Source organism: Stegodyphus dumicola, chromosome X1 (genome assembly GCF_044657685.1).
Source record: "Stegodyphus dumicola isolate Sdum_Otavi_A_Nest chromosome X1, ASM4465768v1".
In the NCBI taxonomy this organism is placed as follows: Eukaryota; Metazoa; Arthropoda; class Arachnida; order Araneae; family Eresidae; genus Stegodyphus; species Stegodyphus dumicola.
This window is the reverse complement of record NC_140780.1, coordinates 68,165,384-68,185,647: the sequence shown is the minus strand read 5'-3', so window position 1 is coordinate 68,185,647 and position 20,264 is coordinate 68,165,384. Positions and strand designations below refer to the sequence as shown.

At 31.4% G+C, this 20,264-nt stretch overlaps 2 long non-coding RNA genes across 3 annotated transcripts in view; one reads left to right on the top strand and one right to left on the bottom strand.

Annotated features, from left to right (window-relative positions):
• The window catches only part of LOC146993172 (uncharacterized), an 880,419-nt gene that overhangs the window by 105,532 nt on the left and 754,623 nt on the right, over positions 1-20,264 (top strand). The gene's annotated exons all lie outside the window — the stretch shown is intronic.
• The window catches only part of LOC146993178 (uncharacterized), an 880,479-nt gene that overhangs the window by 580,732 nt on the left and 279,483 nt on the right, over positions 1-20,264 (bottom strand). The window lies entirely within an intron of this gene.

The following is a 20,264-nucleotide window of genomic DNA, read 5'->3' as shown; positions in this document are numbered from 1 at the left end:
TTTACTTAGGTACACTCATCCATGAGAGAGGACAGCTTAGTCCAATGTACAAAAAATTATCCTGTAATATTACCACGTCACTTTAATGCAATTATAGCAATATTTCACTCAGGGAAAGAACATATTGTCTAGCTGCCCGGGTTCGAGCCCAGCTTTAATAGAGCAAGCCAAAACACATCAAATGCCAGTGAATGATATACCATTTTGAAATGTTGCAAAAAATTTAAATAAAATTTCGTGAATGAGCTATTCCAATTACCTATATACTAAAATTTTGACCAAAAATTCAACAAAACTAAGATACTCTTTTTTTCTTTCGTAGGAATCAAAGTCATATACTAATGTAGGGATGCTCAACTTATTGTACTATAAAACCTAAACATAGGAATGAAATTTTGTCAGCTATGTGAGATGTCCAATACAGAGAAATTCCATAAATTGTAGATTAGAACGTACCTCTCAAAACACACAAAAGGTAAAACATAATTCAAATACTTTACATTTAGTCTTGAAGCAGATGTTCTATATTAAACTGTCTTAGCTCACATACAGAATTAGTAATAAAATAGCTCAAAATGTTGTAAGAACCAAACACGCATTATATAAACATTAAAAAAAAAATCTACATACATTTATTAGTGTTACGAGGGTTTATTCTGAAATATAATAATGTCACTTTCAGTGAAATGATAGAAATTTTCACTCAGGGAAGGGACATTCTGTCTGGCTGCCTGGGTTCCATACCAGCTTCTGTTACAAAAGTTTCATAGAAGAATTTTAAAAATCTAGAAATGAAACTTATGAAGAAATTATTGTCCATAATGGGTTCTATGATTTAGTCATTCTTACAGACATAATAACTAAAATCTTAAACTTGAGGGGGGGGGAGAGAACTAAACTAAAGTTTTTGAATTTAAGGGTATTTTAAATTAATTTTAAATCAGAATTATTTTTGTAAAAATATTACACAAATATAAGGAATATACATTTTTACCATAATGCAATGTACATTTTGCCACTTTGAAAATCTGGAGAACTAAAGCGTGAAATATAAGAAAACTGAAACAAACATTTGGAAAATCTCATCGAGCTTAAATCAGTTTCTAAATTAGATGTTTTGAGTGTATTTAAAATTAGGCCAACTACTACGTTCACTTCAAACCCATTACATAAGACAAGTATTTAAGAAAAATGGTAAAAGATTGCAAATATGTTAACAATTCTACTGATCTAGAAATAGAAATAATTGGTTTTCATCCTAATTAAGATGAAGAATATCACAAAAAGCCATTTGAATAGTCTTAGATCAGAAAAATCATGAACTGTTAAACTTTTAAAAAGATAAATTCCTGCTTTCGATCTACTTAAAAATGTGAAAGATGATTTTCAACAACAAACTTGTTAAAATCAATGTTCAGATACAGAATAACAAACAAACATCCGGACGACTGCACGGATTTAGCAATAACATCGCATTTACCAGAGGGAGGAAAAAAAAACTCTCAGAAGAAATGCAATGTTAAATTTCACATTAAAATATGATTTCCCTGTATTTAATTTTCATCTTGCTGAATTTTTTTGTAAATAATACAAAGAGTATACCTTTTCTTTAAGATATTATACCACACATTTTTATACTTTGTGTAATGCACTTATAACTGAAATATTAAAAGTGCAATATATAATTGCAGCTAGCCAAAATTTTATAAACTTAAAATTGGCTCCCATTAAGTTAAAGGTGTTAATAAGTGCACCAAGGGAAGGAATGCAATTTTATTTCTTTGTCTGTATTTGGTTTCATTTTCATATAGAAAGAGTTAAAAATAGGTTACCTAGGTAACAAAATTTAAACACACATTTTCAGGAAAAATTACAGAATAACAGATTTTGTTTCCCTGAAGACACAACACCTCCCTTTTCCAGCTATGATACAGACTGCATACTGTCATAGAGAAATTCCTTTCTTAAACAGGGAATTCATATACTTTAATCTGTTTTTACACAAGTACTGTTTATGACTAATCCATGGTCCAGGAGTAAAATACTTTATAGTACACCCATCTAAATTTTTATTATTTCCGGTCATCTGTATAGACTGTTTACCTATCACGACTAAACTCCCAATCTGCATTCCAAATAACTCATACAATTCTTCAAGTCATATTTTGTAGTCTATCATTTTTAATACGGCAGGTACTTGCTGAGCGCAGACTTGTAAAGCGTGATTTTGCGTATAGCAGAACCTTAAAGGATCCCATTTTATTTGTCCACTGCTAGAATTTCATTCATACGTGGTGCAACATTCATCCATCAACACCGGAAAGAATTTATCTGCTACTTTAAACAATTTCCATCGACTGAAAATGAAGTCCGAAAAATCTTACAAATTTCAAAAGCAATCGATGCCGAAGAATTTTCACATATGGAAGACAGAGAAGTCAAACAATGAATCAGAAAATTACAAAAGAAGAATTGGGGTCTTATAAAACCCTTGATAATAAAAGCGCTCATTATGAAGAAGAGCTTTTAACTGAACATAAGATGAAGAAATTGTTAAATAACACAAAAAGCAATGTCTGATCTTCTAGCGAAGAATTACCCAATTAAAGAAAAAACGTGCTCTTTACAGCGGCACGCATACAGTTGCATCAATCATTCTTATAAGCAAAAGACATCAGCTTTCTCAAAAAATATTTCTGTCATGCATTTGCCAAGAGAACGGAAAGAAGTCCAAAAGAAACTTTCAGAGTGCTTTGCAAAACAAAGTGGAAAGTTATTCTGCAGAATTTTACTTCGATAATAACAAAACATCTCTGATTTGATTTCAAAACGAATTTTTATTTGTGAAATCAATTTTAAATAGATCTTCGCAAATAGGTTCATAAAACTTCCCAATATGCCAAAATAGTTCAGATTAAGGGAATAATTTAATAAAGTATGCTTAAAACAACTAATAAAAAGCACATTTTGAGCAGCCTTAACAGAAGACAATTTGGTCTCACTAACTTTCTTTACGAGTACTCATTAAATTTTTATTTACATTTCTCTTTTGTTCAACATTTAACTTTCAATGGTTTTAAGAGAAACAGCACTTGATAGACAGACTCTAAATTCGGAAAAAACTGAAACAAAATTGGTTTATACACAGGCAGAGTAATTACATTGACCTGCTGGGAAGAGAAGACCCCGTTGGACATCAAAATATTAGGCCAGACAGAGAGGAAATTGCTTAGCCTCCTCCTCGTAATGCGAAAGGAGGCCACTTGGGAAAAAATTACACTACAGCAGTAATTTTGAAACCACTAAGAAGCAACAGAACTCTAACAAATTTCAGGCTTCTGATAATTATAGTGTGATTAACAGTTCAACCTCACTTCGAATATTACAATACAATATAAAGAAAGAACCAATTCAGACACTTCAATATGGAATTCAAAACCTAAGAAATTAATGCATAGACGCTACCCTAAACATTAAAACATAATGTGAAGCGTTCACGTAAAATAAATAAGCAGTAAAACTCCAATATAAAGCAACATGTGAAAAGGGACCTACAAATTATAACATTCAAGCATTTCTAGTGAAAATAAAGTTAATATAGAACAAGAATTACCAGCCACAGATGACTTTTTGCTCTGCACTATTTCTCCGTTCTTTTTCTTTCATGATATCATGGTCTGCAATCGAAGAGTGCACAAAAGTGATGACAAATTACACTAGAAGAGGCCAAGGGGGGAGGGAAGAAATCATTAGATTTTAACTACTTTGAAATTAAAGAATATCTATACACAAAGAGAAATATCTAATATTGTTTCATAATATATAAAACTTCGAAAGTAGCCTTCTTTGTTTTAAATTCCAGCAATGTGCTACATTGTTACTAAAATCATGATTGCAGTCGATAGAAAAGCAAATGATTTTCCTTATACGACAGAAGTACAGTAAGCGAAAGAGGTTTTCAATATATGGGTACAACATGAACAATGAAAGAAAAAAAAAATTATACAGTTATTACAGATACACAGAATAAAAGGGATAATGATCTTCGAGAAAAGTAAACAATTTTAGCGCTGGTACAAAAATGGCACCGTAAGTCAATAAGCAGGTAATTTTAAATGACAAATAAACAAAATGAACTTTACTGTTAGCTTTGAAGCAGGTGTTATATATAAAACTATCTTAATTCACACACAGAATTAGTGACATAACAGATCAAAAAAGAGTAAGAATCAAACTCGCAATATATTGACATTAAAAGAGCTATACAAATATACTTTTTTTTTTTTTTTTTTTTTTTTAGAAAGAGCTCAAAAACACCATTGTAAAAACAGATTTCGAAAAACATCTTGGAAAGAAAAGTCATAAACCATAAAATAAATATTTCATTCAGAATTTTAATGCAAAAACCGCTTTTGCATTAAAAGTTCTTTACTTAGGTACACTCATCCATGAGAGAGGACAGCTTAGTCCAATGTACAAAAAATTATCCTGTAATATTACCACGTCACTTTAATGCAATTATAGCAATATTTCACTCAGGGAAAGAACATATTGTCTAGCTGCCCGGGTTCGAGCCCAGCTTTAATAGAGCAAGCCAAAACACATCAAATGCCAGTGAATGATATACCATTTTGAAATGTTGCAAAAAATTTAAATAAAATTTCGTGAATGAGCTATTCCAATTACCTATATACTAAAATTTTGACCAAAAATTCAACAAAACTAAGATACTCTTTTTTTCTTTCGTAGGAATCAAAGTCATATACTAATGTAGGGATGCTCAACTTATTGTACTATAAAACCTAAACATAGGAATGAAATTTTGTCAGCTATGTGAGATGTCCAATACAGAGAAATTCCATAAATTGTAGATTAGAACGTACCTCTCAAAACACACAAAAGGTAAAACATAATTCAAATACTTTACATTTAGTCTTGAAGCAGATGTTCTATATTAAACTGTCTTAGCTCACATACAGAATTAGTAATAAAATAGCTCAAAATGTTGTAAGAACCAAACACGCATTATATAAACATTAAAAAAAAAATCTACATACATTTATTAGTGTTACGAGGGTTTATTCTGAAATATAATAATGTCACTTTCAGTGAAATGATAGAAATTTTCACTCAGGGAAGGGACATTCTGTCTGGCTGCCTGGGTTCCATACCAGCTTCTGTTACAAAAGTTTCATAGAAGAATTTTAAAAATCTAGAAATGAAACTTATGAAGAAATTATTGTCCATAATGGGTTCTATGATTTAGTCATTCTTACAGACATAATAACTAAAATCTTAAACTTGAGGGGGGGGGAGAGAACTAAACTAAAGTTTTTGAATTTAAGGGTATTTTAAATTAATTTTAAATCAGAATTATTTTTGTAAAAATATTACACAAATATAAGGAATATACATTTTTACCATAATGCAATGTACATTTTGCCACTTTGAAAATCTGGAGAACTAAAGCGTGAAATATAAGAAAACTGAAACAAACATTTGGAAAATCTCATCGAGCTTAAATCAGTTTCTAAATTAGATGTTTTGAGTGTATTTAAAATTAGGCCAACTACTACGTTCACTTCAAACCCATTACATAAGACAAGTATTTAAGAAAAATGGTAAAAGATTGCAAATATGTTAACAATTCTACTGATCTAGAAATAGAAATAATTGGTTTTCATCCTAATTAAGATGAAGAATATCACAAAAAGCCATTTGAATAGTCTTAGATCAGAAAAATCATGAACTGTTAAACTTTTAAAAAGATAAATTCCTGCTTTCGATCTACTTAAAAATGTGAAAGATGATTTTCAACAACAAACTTGTTAAAATCAATGTTCAGATACAGAATAACAAACAAACATCCGGACGACTGCACGGATTTAGCAATAACATCGCATTTACCAGAGGGAGGAAAAAAAAACTCTCAGAAGAAATGCAATGTTAAATTTCACATTAAAATATGATTTCCCTGTATTTAATTTTCATCTTGCTGAATTTTTTTGTAAATAATACAAAGAGTATACCTTTTCTTTAAGATATTATACCACACATTTTTATACTTTGTGTAATGCACTTATAACTGAAATATTAAAAGTGCAATATATAATTGCAGCTAGCCAAAATTTTATAAACTTAAAATTGGCTCCCATTAAGTTAAAGGTGTTAATAAGTGCACCAAGGGAAGGAATGCAATTTTATTTCTTTGTCTGTATTTGGTTTCATTTTCATATAGAAAGAGTTAAAAATAGGTTACCTAGGTAACAAAATTTAAACACACATTTTCAGGAAAAATTACAGAATAACAGATTTTGTTTCCCTGAAGACACAACACCTCCCTTTTCCAGCTATGATACAGACTGCATACTGTCATAGAGAAATTCCTTTCTTAAACAGGGAATTCATATACTTTAATCTGTTTTTACACAAGTACTGTTTATGACTAATCCATGGTCCAGGAGTAAAATACTTTATAGTACACCCATCTAAATTTTTATTATTTCCGGTCATCTGTATAGACTGTTTACCTATCACGACTAAACTCCCAATCTGCATTCCAAATAACTCATACAATTCTTCAAGTCATATTTTGTAGTCTATCATTTTTAATACGGCAGGTACTTGCTGAGCGCAGACTTGTAAAGCGTGATTTTGCGTATAGCAGAACCTTAAAGGATCCCATTTTATTTGTCCACTGCTAGAATTTCATTCATACGTGGTGCAACATTCATCCATCAACACCGGAAAGAATTTATCTGCTACTTTAAACAATTTCCATCGACTGAAAATGAAGTCCGAAAAATCTTACAAATTTCAAAAGCAATCGATGCCGAAGAATTTTCACATATGGAAGACAGAGAAGTCAAACAATGAATCAGAAAATTACAAAAGAAGAATTGGGGTCTTATAAAACCCTTGATAATAAAAGCGCTCATTATGAAGAAGAGCTTTTAACTGAACATAAGATGAAGAAATTGTTAAATAACACAAAAAGCAATGTCTGATCTTCTAGCGAAGAATTACCCAATTAAAGAAAAAACGTGCTCTTTACAGCGGCACGCATACAGTTGCATCAATCATTCTTATAAGCAAAAGACATCAGCTTTCTCAAAAAATATTTCTGTCATGCATTTGCCAAGAGAACGGAAAGAAGTCCAAAAGAAACTTTCAGAGTGCTTTGCAAAACAAAGTGGAAAGTTATTCTGCAGAATTTTACTTCGATAATAACAAAACATCTCTGATTTGATTTCAAAACGAATTTTTATTTGTGAAATCAATTTTAAATAGATCTTCGCAAATAGGTTCATAAAACTTCCCAATATGCCAAAATAGTTCAGATTAAGGGAATAATTTAATAAAGTATGCTTAAAACAACTAATAAAAAGCACATTTTGAGCAGCCTTAACAGAAGACAATTTGGTCTCACTAACTTTCTTTACGAGTACTCATTAAATTTTTATTTACATTTCTCTTTTGTTCAACATTTAACTTTCAATGGTTTTAAGAGAAACAGCACTTGATAGACAGACTCTAAATTCGGAAAAAACTGAAACAAAATTGGTTTATACACAGGCAGAGTAATTACACTGACCTGCTGGGAAGAGAAGACCCCGTTGGACATCAAAATATTAGGCCAGACAGAGAGGAAATTGCTTAGCCTCCTCCTCGTAATGCGAAAGGAGGCCACTTGGGAAAAAATTACACTACAGCAGTAATTTTGAAACCACTAAGAAGCAACAGAACTCTAACAAATTTCAGGCTTCTGATAATTATAGTGTGATTAACAGTTCAACCTCACTTCGAATATTACAATACAATATAAAGAAAGAACCAATTCAGACACTTCAATATGGAATTCAAAACCTAAGAAATTAATGCATAGACGCTACCCTAAACATTAAAACATAATGTGAAGCGTTCACGTAAAATAAATAAGCAGTAAAACTCCAATATAAAGCAACATGTGAAAAGGGACCTACAAATTATAACATTCAAGCATTTCTAGTGAAAATAAAGTTAATATAGAACAAGAATTACCAGCCACAGATGACTTTTTGCTCTGCACTATTTCTCCGTTCTTTTTCTTTCATGATATCATGGTCTGCAATCGAAGAGTGCACAAAAGTGATGACAAATTACACTAGAAGAGGCCAAGGGGGGAGGGAAGAAATCATTAGATTTTAACTACTTTGAAATTAAAGAATATCTATACACAAAGAGAAATATCTAATATTGTTTCATAATATATAAAACTTCGAAAGTAGCCTTCTTTGTTTTAAATTCCAGCAATGTGCTACATTGTTACTAAAATCATGATTGCAGTCGATAGAAAAGCAAATGATTTTCCTTATACGACAGAAGTACAGTAAGCGAAAGAGGTTTTCAATATATGGGTACAACATGAACAATGAAAGAAAAAAAAAATTATACAGTTATTACAGATACACAGAATAAAAGGGATAATGATCTTCGAGAAAAGTAAACAATTTTAGCGCTGGTACAAAAATGGCACCGAAAGTCAATAAGCAGGTAATTTTAAATGACAAATAAACAAAATGAACTTTACTGTTAGCTTTGAAGCAGGTGTTATATATAAAACTATCTTAATTCACACACAGAATTAGTGACATAACAGATCAAAAAAGAGTAAGAATCAAACTCGCAATATATTGACATTAAAAGAGCTATACAAATATACTTTTTTTTTTTTTTTTTTTTTTTAGAAAGGGCTCAAAAACACCATTGTAAAAACAGATTTCGAAAAACATCTTGGAAAGAAAAGTCATAAACCATAAAATAAATATTTCATTCAGAATTTTAATGCAAAAACCGCTTTTGCATTAAAAGTTCTTTACTTAGGTACACTCATCCATGAGAGAGGACAGCTTAGTCCAATGTACAAAAAATTATCCTGTAATATTACCACGTCACTTTAATGCAATTATAGCAATATTTCACTCAGGGAAAGAACATATTGTCTAGCTGCCCGGGTTCGAGCCCAGCTTTAATAGAGCAAGCCAAAACACATCAAATGCCAGTGAATGATATACCATTTTGAAATGTTGCAAAAAATTTAAATAAAATTTCGTGAATGAGCTATTCCAATTACCTATATACTAAAATTTTGACCAAAAATTCAACAAAACTAAGATACTCTTTTTTTCTTTCGTAGGAATCAAAGTCATATACTAATGTAGGGATGCTCAACTTATTGTACTATAAAACCTAAACATAGGAATGAAATTTTGTCAGCTATGTGAGATGTCCAATACAGAGAAATTCCATAAATTGTAGATTAGAACGTACCTCTCAAAACACACAAAAGGTAAAACATAATTCAAATACTTTACATTTAGTCTTGAAGCAGATGTTCTATATTAAACTGTCTTAGCTCACATACAGAATTAGTAATAAAATAGCTCAAAATGTTGTAAGAACCAAACACGCATTATATAAACATTAAAAAAAAAATCTACATACATTTATTAGTGTTACGAGGGTTTATTCTGAAATATAATAATGTCACTTTCAGTGAAATGATAGAAATTTTCACTCAGGGAAGGGACATTCTGTCTGGCTGCCTGGGTTCCATACCAGCTTCTGTTACAAAAGTTTCATAGAAGAATTTTAAAAATCTAGAAATGAAACTTATGAAGAAATTATTGTCCATAATGGGTTCTATGATTTAGTCATTCTTACAGACATAATAACTAAAATCTTAAACTTGAGGGGGGGGGGAGAGAACTAAACTAAAGTTTTTGAATTTAAGGGTATTTTAAATTAATTTTAAATCAGAATTATTTTTGTAAAAATATTACACAAATATAAGGAATATACATTTTTACCATAATGCAATGTACATTTTGCCACTTTGAAAATCTGGAGAACTAAAGCGTGAAATATAAGAAAACTGAAACAAACATTTGGAAAATCTCATCGAGCTTAAATCAGTTTCTAAATTAGATGTTTTGAGTGTATTTAAAATTAGGCCAACTACTACGTTCACTTCAAACCCATTACATAAGACAAGTATTTAAGAAAAATGGTAAAAGATTGCAAATATGTTAACAATTCTACTGATCTAGAAATAGAAATAATTGGTTTTCATCCTAATTAAGATGAAGAATATCACAAAAAGCCATTTGAATAGTCTTAGATCAGAAAAATCATGAACTGTTAAACTTTTAAAAAGATAAATTCCTGCTTTCGATCTACTTAAAAATGTGAAAGATGATTTTCAACAACAAACTTGTTAAAATCAATGTTCAGATACAGAATAACAAACAAACATCCGGACGACTGCACGGATTTAGCAATAACATCGCATTTACCAGAGGGAGGAAAAAAAAACTCTCAGAAGAAATGCAATGTTAAATTTCACATTAAAATATGATTTCCCTGTATTTAATTTTCATCTTGCTGAATTTTTTTGTAAATAATACAAAGAGTATACCTTTTCTTTAAGATATTATACCACACATTTTTATACTTTGTGTAATGCACTTATAACTGAAATATTAAAAGTGCAATATATAATTGCAGCTAGCCAAAATTTTATAAACTTAAAATTGGCTCCCATTAAGTTAAAGGTGTTAATAAGTGCACCAAGGGAAGGAATGCAATTTTATTTCTTTGTCTGTATTTGGTTTCATTTTCATATAGAAAGAGTTAAAAATAGGTTACCTAGGTAACAAAATTTAAACACACATTTTCAGGAAAAATTACAGAATAACAGATTTTGTTTCCCTGAAGACACAACACCTCCCTTTTCCAGCTATGATACAGACTGCATACTGTCATAGAGAAATTCCTTTCTTAAACAGGGAATTCATATACTTTAATCTGTTTTTACACAAGTACTGTTTATGACTAATCCATGGTCCAGGAGTAAAATACTTTATAGTACACCCATCTAAATTTTTATTATTTCCGGTCATCTGTATAGACTGTTTACCTATCACGACTAAACTCCCAATCTGCATTCCAAATAACTCATACAATTCTTCAAGTCATATTTTGTAGTCTATCATTTTTAATACGGCAGGTACTTGCTGAGCGCAGACTTGTAAAGCGTGATTTTGCGTATAGCAGAACCTTAAAGGATCCCATTTTATTTGTCCACTGCTAGAATTTCATTCATACGTGGTGCAACATTCATCCATCAACACCGGAAAGAATTTATCTGCTACTTTAAACAATTTCCATCGACTGAAAATGAAGTCCGAAAAATCTTACAAATTTCAAAAGCAATCGATGCCGAAGAATTTTCACATATGGAAGACAGAGAAGTCAAACAATGAATCAGAAAATTACAAAAGAAGAATTGGGGTCTTATAAAACCCTTGATAATAAAAGCGCTCATTATGAAGAAGAGCTTTTAACTGAACATAAGATGAAGAAATTGTTAAATAACACAAAAAGCAATGTCTGATCTTCTAGCGAAGAATTACCCAATTAAAGAAAAAACGTGCTCTTTACAGCGGCACGCATACAGTTGCATCAATCATTCTTATAAGCAAAAGACATCAGCTTTCTCAAAAAATATTTCTGTCATGCATTTGCCAAGAGAACGGAAAGAAGTCCAAAAGAAACTTTCAGAGTGCTTTGCAAAACAAAGTGGAAAGTTATTCTGCAGAATTTTACTTCGATAATAACAAAACATCTCTGATTTGATTTCAAAACGAATTTTTATTTGTGAAATCAATTTTAAATAGATCTTCGCAAATAGGTTCATAAAACTTCCCAATATGCCAAAATAGTTCAGATTAAGGGAATAATTTAATAAAGTATGCTTAAAACAACTAATAAAAAGCACATTTTGAGCAGCCTTAACAGAAGACAATTTGGTCTCACTAACTTTCTTTACGAGTACTCATTAAATTTTTATTTACATTTCTCTTTTGTTCAACATTTAACTTTCAATGGTTTTAAGAGAAACAGCACTTGATAGACAGACTCTAAATTCGGAAAAAACTGAAACAAAATTGGTTTATACACAGGCAGAGTAATTACACTGACCTGCTGGGAAGAGAAGACCCCGTTGGACATCAAAATATTAGGCCAGACAGAGAGGAAATTGCTTAGCCTCCTCCTCGTAATGCGAAAGGAGGCCACTTGGGAAAAAATTACACTACAGCAGTAATTTTGAAACCACTAAGAAGCAACAGAACTCTAACAAATTTCAGGCTTCTGATAATTATAGTGTGATTAACAGTTCAACCTCACTTCGAATATTACAATACAATATAAAGAAAGAACCAATTCAGACACTTCAATATGGAATTCAAAACCTAAGAAATTAATGCATAGACGCTACCCTAAACATTAAAACATAATGTGAAGCGTTCACGTAAAATAAATAAGCAGTAAAACTCCAATATAAAGCAACATGTGAAAAGGGACCTACAAATTATAACATTCAAGCATTTCTAGTGAAAATAAAGTTAATATAGAACAAGAATTACCAGCCACAGATGACTTTTTGCTCTGCACTATTTCTCCGTTCTTTTTCTTTCATGATATCATGGTCTGCAATCGAAGAGTGCACAAAAGTGATGACAAATTACACTAGAAGAGGCCAAGGGGGGAGGGAAGAAATCATTAGATTTTAACTACTTTGAAATTAAAGAATATCTATACACAAAGAGAAATATCTAATATTGTTTCATAATATATAAAACTTCGAAAGTAGCCTTCTTTGTTTTAAATTCCAGCAATGTGCTACATTGTTACTAAAATCATGATTGCAGTCGATAGAAAAGCAAATGATTTTCCTTATACGACAGAAGTACAGTAAGCGAAAGAGGTTTTCAATATATGGGTACAACATGAACAATGAAAGAAAAAAAAAATTATACAGTTATTACAGATACACAGAATAAAAGGGATAATGATCTTCGAGAAAAGTAAACAATTTTAGCGCTGGTACAAAAATGGCACCGAAAGTCAATAAGCAGGTAATTTTAAATGACAAATAAACAAAATGAACTTTACTGTTAGCTTTGAAGCAGGTGTTATATATAAAACTATCTTAATTCACACACAGAATTAGTGACATAACAGATCAAAAAAGAGTAAGAATCAAACTCGCAATATATTGACATTAAAAGAGCTATACAAATATACTTTTTTTTTTTTTTTTTTTTTTTAGAAAGGGCTCAAAAACACCATTGTAAAAACAGATTTCGAAAAACATCTTGGAAAGAAAAGTCATAAACCATAAAATAAATATTTCATTCAGAATTTTAATGCAAAAACCGCTTTTGCATTAAAAGTTCTTTACTTAGGTACACTCATCCATGAGAGAGGACAGCTTAGTCCAATGTACAAAAAATTATCCTGTAATATTACCACGTCACTTTAATGCAATTATAGCAATATTTCACTCAGGGAAAGAACATATTGTCTAGCTGCCCGGGTTCGAGCCCAGCTTTAATAGAGCAAGCCAAAACACATCAAATGCCAGTGAATGATATACCATTTTGAAATGTTGCAAAAAATTTAAATAAAATTTCGTGAATGAGCTATTCCAATTACCTATATACTAAAATTTTGACCAAAAATTCAACAAAACTAAGATACTCTTTTTTTCTTTCGTAGGAATCAAAGTCATATACTAATGTAGGGATGCTCAACTTATTGTACTATAAAACCTAAACATAGGAATGAAATTTTGTCAGCTATGTGAGATGTCCAATACAGAGAAATTCCATAAATTGTAGATTAGAACGTACCTCTCAAAACACACAAAAGGTAAAACATAATTCAAATACTTTACATTTAGTCTTGAAGCAGATGTTCTATATTAAACTGTCTTAGCTCACATACAGAATTAGTAATAAAATAGCTCAAAATGTTGTAAGAACCAAACACGCATTATATAAACATTAAAAAAAAAATCTACATACATTTATTAGTGTTACGAGGGTTTATTCTGAAATATAATAATGTCACTTTCAGTGAAATGATAGAAATTTTCACTCAGGGAAGGGACATTCTGTCTGGCTGCCTGGGTTCCATACCAGCTTCTGTTACAAAAGTTTCATAGAAGAATTTTAAAAATCTAGAAATGAAACTTATGAAGAAATTATTGTCCATAATGGGTTCTATGATTTAGTCATTCTTACAGACATAATAACTAAAATCTTAAACTTGAGGGGGGGGGGGAGAGAACTAAACTAAAGTTTTTGAATTTAAGGGTATTTTAAATTAATTTTAAATCAGAATTATTTTTGTAAAAATATTACACAAATATAAGGAATATACATTTTTACCATAATGCAATGTACATTTTGCCACTTTGAAAATCTGGAGAACTAAAGCGTGAAATATAAGAAAACTGAAACAAACATTTGGAAAATCTCATCGAGCTTAAATCAGTTTCTAAATTAGATGTTTTGAGTGTATTTAAAATTAGGCCAACTACTACGTTCACTTCAAACCCATTACATAAGACAAGTATTTAAGAAAAATGGTAAAAGATTGCAAATATGTTAACAATTCTACTGATCTAGAAATAGAAATAATTGGTTTTCATCCTAATTAAGATGAAGAATATCACAAAAAGCCATTTGAATAGTCTTAGATCAGAAAAATCATGAACTGTTAAACTTTTAAAAAGATAAATTCCTGCTTTCGATCTACTTAAAAATGTGAAAGATGATTTTCAACAACAAACTTGTTAAAATCAATGTTCAGATACAGAATAACAAACAAACATCCGGACGACTGCATGGATTTAGCAATAACATCGCATGTACCAGAGGGAAAAAAAAAAACTCTCAGAAGAAGGCTCAGGTGCTGGGCACTTCAGCAGGCTCCTAGGCTGGGACAGCCACATCCTGTGCATAATACATTTCAGATAAGCATATCTTTCCTGGCATAACATGTTGTAGCGGATAAAAGAGGAAGAATAATTTTTCCTCAGGAGAGTTCAGTTATTGTTGATGTATGGCATAAGGGAAGGTAAGCAATTGACGATATTTATAAATCTTGAGCCTTGCGTATACACGAATCGTAAAGTCAGAACATCCGTCAGGAGAGATAGGCGTAACTGTCACCGCTTCGACGTCCGGCGCTCAAATGAGTAAGAAATGGGTAGCAGGACAAGCGTCTACGGAGAGAAGGCAACTTTTGGGATCATGAATTTGATCCTCCCGTCTTACGCGCATCTCAGTTCGCGCATCATGTGACGTTAACAGATACGTCAAAAATGTGTCTGTTTACATTTTGCATAACTTCGTGCGTTTTATGCTTCGTTAGTATGTGAATTTTGCTTTCACATATTTATAATGAACTGAAGAATCTCTCAATAAAAGACCCTTCTCACGGCCAAATACTTAGGAATATTGTGAGGATTCTGCTTCAGAATATTAGAATATATAGCACCAATTTAAATGAGCTGGGTGGTGATTCAATGATCATTCAAGACAATAGATCTGAAATTCACATTTCCGCTTTGATTACGATTGGTAACATCTTTCAGAAAACTGTAATTTCAAAATCTTACAACTGTTCTATTTGCAAAAAGTGTTTTTCAAATGCCAGCAATTTATAGCATCATTTGAAGAACATACATTCCAATAAAAAGCATATTTCTACTGCTGAAATATTTAATTCCAATTCAGATCATGCATTTTATATAGTCGTCAATGGTAATTCGATTTCATATACTTTTGCTTCAAAATCCAGTATAACTTCAAAAAAGTTTTAGCTGCCCTGATTCCAAAAAAATGTTTCTCAAGTAACAGCAATCTAAAATGTCACTGCATGAAATTGCATATATCACAACAAACAACATTACTAAATTAATTATTAAAGCAAGTAAAAATAAAGTTTTCCAATTTAAATGCAGTTTATATAGTCGTCAGTTCAACAATAATAAAAATTTATTATTTTCACAATCAGATAGTGCATTTACTGCCCTTGAGTGTTCATCATTAAAAAATTATATAAATGCACATTATGTAATGAAGGTTTTCCAAAGGAAAACTTTTCATTACATTTGCAAATGGAACATGAAATAGTCATTGAAAAAGAAGAGAGAGATTTCTCTGTGTTTAATGATTTCATGTTGTGAAAGGAGAATTTTGAAATGGAAACATAATCTAAATTTTTTTAACTTACAAAGAAACATGACCCATTACATGTAAAAGATATTTATTTTGTATGCCATCATTCAGGACATTATTTTATATCTAAAGTGCAAGGCATGGGACATTTAAAAATACAAGGGAGTAACAAAATTAATGCTTATTGCCCAGTAAGCCAGTTTAATAATGGAAAATGTACTGCTTATATAGAAAAACCCATTGTAAGTCATAGAAAGGGTATAGGGCATCTGTCTCTTACAAAATTAGAACAGCAGTTATACCATTCTAATGTTAATTTATGTAACTTAAATTGCTGGAAAAGTATCTTTTGATGAAATTTTAGATAAAATTCAAGATTCTGTATATGATACTGCATCTTTTGACAAAGAATGATTTATGGAATATTGAAAATTCGGTACTCTTCCGTTATCAGAACCAGAATCAGAAATGTATGCATGTATGGCTGGATGGATGTGTTCATGTATGCATATATATGTGTACACATGAATGTATACATTTCTGAATCTGGTCCCAGTAACAGAAGTGTACCGAAAATTCTTATAATCCACAATCAAATGCTGTAAGGCATAAAAATGATTGTATAAATGTTAATGAAATGCCTGGGGTTAATGAAATTACTAGTGAGGATAACAACTCTATTTTATTTTATAAGCCTTAAAATAGAATTTTAGAAAGTTATCCTGAATTTTAAAATGATGATTTCACATTAATGAAAATGAATGACTCCCAGAGGCACTTTCTTCAAAAGTTGGGATCAGACTATATATGTATAAATGGTACACATAGGTTGAACGGTTACAGAATTGAATTAATCACACTGCTTTTACTTGATGCTTTGCTTCACGGCTTTCCCTGTGCATTTATTATTACAAACAGAAGTGAGCAGGAAGTTTTGTCTGTTTTCTTTGCACATCTGAAAGATAAAGTATGTCAGTTAACACCTGAAGTATTTATGAATATGAATACAAGCTAGTTTTGGCTCACCAGCGGCCGAACGGTAAAGTCACTGAGCGCTGGTAGTTTGGTCCGAGGTTCAAGTCCCTCAAACGGGCTGTCTGCATGGGCATTTCCATGTTTTTCCCCATGTGTAATGTGTATACGAGCCAGTTTCCCTTAGAATGTCCTCCACAAAGGCATCCCTCCCCTTAGGCAGATGGCCATCAAGTGCTTTGCCATAATAAAATAAACCAAACCAACAAACTAGTTTTGATTAAAAAGTCTTCCATGAAGGTATTTCCTCCCCCACATGATCTTTGCCATATTCCAGTTCCAACAATCAAATCAACACATTGTTATTTAACTACTTAATTTGAAGATTTTTGGGCCCACCAGCGGCCGAGCGAGCGATAAAGTCGCTGAACACTAGTAGTTTGGTCTGAAGTTCGAATCCCGTGAATGGGCTGGCTGCATGGGCGTTTTCGTGGTTTTCCCCATGTGTAACGTGTATAGGAGCCAGTTTTCCGTAGAAAGTCCTCCACGAAGGCATCCCTCCTCTTAGGCAGATAGCCCTCGAGGCTTTGCCATAATCACACGCACACATTTTGAAGATTTTATAGCAGATTATGAAATATACAATATTATATTGATGCAAAAATATATTTTTTACTCAATTCTGGAGGATGGGGCAAGTGTTCGTTTTCCCGTTTCCTGCAGATTCCTACAGTCTAGCATTTTCAAACCTAAAACATGATAACCCTAAGTAACATATCACCATCATTGGTACGCATTAGAGCAAACAGATCACTAGAATTTGCATATCTTCTATGTCTATTTGCTTCAATATTAACCCCTTAACTGTCGTGGGCGTATATATACGCCTTGCTCAGCCGATGCGTTAACTTTGCGAATAATTTTAGGTGTAGCAGCGCGAAACAAATGATAGCAGTTTGGAAGGACGTATATATACGCCTGGGGCAGTTAACGCATCGGCTGAGCAAGGCGTATATATACGCCCGCGGCAGTTAAGGGGTTAAATCAAAGTCTGTAATAGTTAATGTGAAAGGCTTGAAATAAAGCAGTATGCATGATTGTTTAGAGCTCATATTAGCAATATCATTATTGTTTAGAGCCTGTTCTCTGGAAGTAATTTACAGACTTGCTGGGAATTTTATTAAAAATGATATACTTTTCTGTAGTTGCTGCATAAAAAGTAAAAGCCGTGTGTTGGCCATCCCTGGTGTAGGACGGTAAGGATAAAAATTGCCTTTCTCTCGACATGTTGCAATGCAGTGAATATAACTGAGCTTTAACTTCAAATATCTTGAGTTAGACTTTGTGCAGCAAATGAATGACATATGTGTTATCCCTGTTTCATTCTTACTTTTAAGCAATTCTACTGCAGAATGTAGCTTGAGAGTTATACACCAGAAATATGAAATACTTGTCAGCTGGACTAACACCACAGATTTACACCAGTGGACAGGGCCGTCCCTAGGCCATTGGCTGCCTGTGTACTTTCCTAAGAATACAGTGCCCAAATTTAAAAAAAAAATTCTTAATGATTAGTTGAATTTTTATTTCATACTCACTAAGTACTTATATGTGACAAATTGTATAAAAAGTATTTACATGTGACAAGTACAATGAATTAAAAATATTTAGTCATAGTATCGCGAGTGTTCAGCTGTTGCATAATTTTACAGCTGCACCGCGCTAGGAACGGCCCCGACAGTGGAAGATAACCATGTTCAAATCATGACAAAATTACTTTGGCAACAACACAATCAACTGGCTATTAAATTGCTGGTGAAGGTTACTTATCAAGTTCCTATAATTAATAAATATCCTTATTCAGGACTTAATTTCTAAACTTAGAAGTGCCAGAACCCTATGCTAAACTGTCAGCAAAGGGGAAGAAAAGTAAATAAATAAATAAAATGACTGTTACAATCATTAATAATTTAAAAATTAAATAGTTAATTAATACCAAATTAATTCATTATTATTTAATTAATATTAATAAGTATCAATTATTTTTAATTAATGATTGTTATTTAATTAAATAAATTATTAAAGTAATTAAAATTAAGTAAAATGTAAAGAGATAAATTAAAATTTAATAAGCGATTTGTAATACAGTTTTACTGCAAAAAATTAAATGTTTGAGATCAAATTTTTGTTCAGTTGCATAAAAGAAGTGCCGGAGCCTTCTTATTTTGGCTATATTTATGATTTATTCCAAAAACTAAGAAGTACCGGAGCCAGGCTCCGGTGCAATTTAAGCTCTGTCTCTATTAACTTTTTAATAAACTTACACATTTAGTCATTATGAATATCTTAAACTTCCATTAATTAATAAGGTTATTCTTGGTCTAATAATGGAATTTTAGTCTTATAACCCTAATATAATTATCACTTGAGATATTATGACAAAGCTTTATGAAAGATTTTAAAACAACCTTTTTATTTAAACTGAACTTTTAACAAAACAGAGCATGGCCTGAACTTAAAGCATAACCACGGCTAGTGGCGATGCAAATAAATGCGAACAATCAAATAAATGAAAAATGTTGATCAGTAGTCTAAGACTACATAGTTAATTATTAAGCTAGCCACTAATTTACTGGCACATCAGATTAAAGTATCAGTGGCATGAGAACACAAAGCTGATACTTTTAATTATACTAGAGCTGGAAGAATCTGACCATCCAACACAGATGCCAGAAACACTCTCTAAAGATCCAAAATCCTCAATTTAAATAATGGAGGTAGAAATAAGAGGAGAGGTCGTAACTGGTTTTCCTCGTGTACTGCCCTGAAGCAGTAGTGCACCTCTCGTGGAAACCAAACTATTCAGTGACTATCCATTAAGATCAATAGGTTTTAACATAATCGGCGGTACACATTTTGTAATTACATCGTAAATATACATATAAATATATATATTTTCTTTTTCCGTAATACTTTAAAGTCATAAGTATGTAAAAAGAAAATATTTTAAAACAATGTTTTATTCTGAGCGGAATTAAATGCTATACTTTCCCAGAAAAGTTTAATTTGAATGAAATATTTTCACAAGTTCTTGTTAATTACATTACAAAGAAATTTTAAGTTAATTTGATTTTATTTGGTTAATGATTACAAAAATTAAGATCAAAGTTTATTATAATACTAAAATCAAAATTATGCATTATTTCTTTCCTATTTACA